Below are 1,149 nucleotides of genomic sequence, written 5' to 3' on the forward strand. Positions count from 1 at the left end.
GGGGCCTCCATCGAAGCACCCTTCACCCCCGGGTGAGCCGGCGTCGGCCCACGGGCCTGCCGGTTCCCCAACTGAGCGATTGGCACACGAGACCCGCCTCGGAGGGCCCACGTCGGCCGGCGCAAGCCGGTGTTCGGGCGTGCGGCTCCTCCGGCTTTGCGGGTCAAGCTCCAGCGCCGAGGATACTAGGCAAACGTTGGGCCCCCCCGAGCCGAGTGGATACCCGCCTCAGAAAGAGCTGGGGCGGTACGTACGGACGGCCTCACTAAGAGGGAACGGAAGCTACTAAAGCACACGTATAACTGTCCGATGTGCGAACGAAAGTGAGGCCGGACGAATCCGATACGAGTTACGAGTGAGGCGGGATCCACGGCTGGCACTCGCGGGGCCCTCTTGCGAAACCATGCCTCGGCGTGAACCTTTTGGCGGCAGAACCAAGACGAACCGAGGTCGAGCTTCCGTCTCGAGCCACACCCAGACGTCCGACCGTCGCGGAGCCCGACGCCACGCGTGCTAGGGCTCCGCGCGAAACATCGTTTCACGACACCCGCTCGTCAGCCCGTCCGAACGTATACGAGTGTCGCGCGGCCCCCCGGGCCCGGCTGTAGCCACAGCCTCGTCCCGGACCAGGGCCGCACCGCCACCAGCAGCGCCCCCCCGGCGGCAGACGCACTCTGGTTGATCCTGCCAGTAGCATATGCTTGTTTTCAAGATTAAGCCATGCATGTCTAAGTACGAATGGCCAGTACAGTGAAACTGCGAACGGCTCATTAAATCAGTTATGGTTCCTTTGATCGCTCCACCGTTACTTGGATAACTGTGGCAAATCCAGAGCTAATACATGCAAACGAGCGCCGACTCGCGGGCGGGGCTCCGGCCTCGCCCCGGGGACGCGTGCATTTATCAGACACAAAAACCCACGCGGTGTCCGGCGGGCGGGGGCTCAGCCGTCGCGCGCGTCCCCCGCGTCCGGCCTCCGCCTCTCCGGGCGGGGGCGTAAGCGGCGCGGGCGGCTCCGCGCGCGCCGGTCCTCGTTCCGCCGGCCCGGCCCCCCCTTTGTGTTGACTCAGGATAACCTCGTGCCGATCGCTCGCCCACCCGAGGCGGCGACGACTCATTCGAATGTCTGCCCTATCAACTTTCGATGGT

The 1,149-nt window shown here is 65.3% G+C and overlaps 1 non-coding gene across 1 annotated transcript in view; it reads left to right on the forward strand.

The window, feature by feature from the left end:
* Window positions 1-671: 671 nt before the first annotated feature.
* Window positions 672-1,149, forward strand: part of LOC148345024 (18S ribosomal RNA) — a 1,987-nt gene continuing 1,509 nt past the window's right edge. Inside the window, exon 1 of the ribosomal RNA XR_015848907.1 lies at window positions 672-1,149. This exon is cut by the window's right edge and continues 1,509 nt beyond it. This is a non-coding gene — a ribosomal RNA (18S ribosomal RNA).

The sequence above is a fragment of the Urocampus carinirostris genome, unplaced genomic scaffold, assembly GCF_059441175.1.
Source record: "Urocampus carinirostris isolate Australia breed hairy pipefish unplaced genomic scaffold, RoL_Ucar_1.0 HiC_scaffold_134, whole genome shotgun sequence".
NCBI classification, from domain to species: Eukaryota; Metazoa; Chordata; class Actinopteri; order Syngnathiformes; family Syngnathidae; genus Urocampus; species Urocampus carinirostris.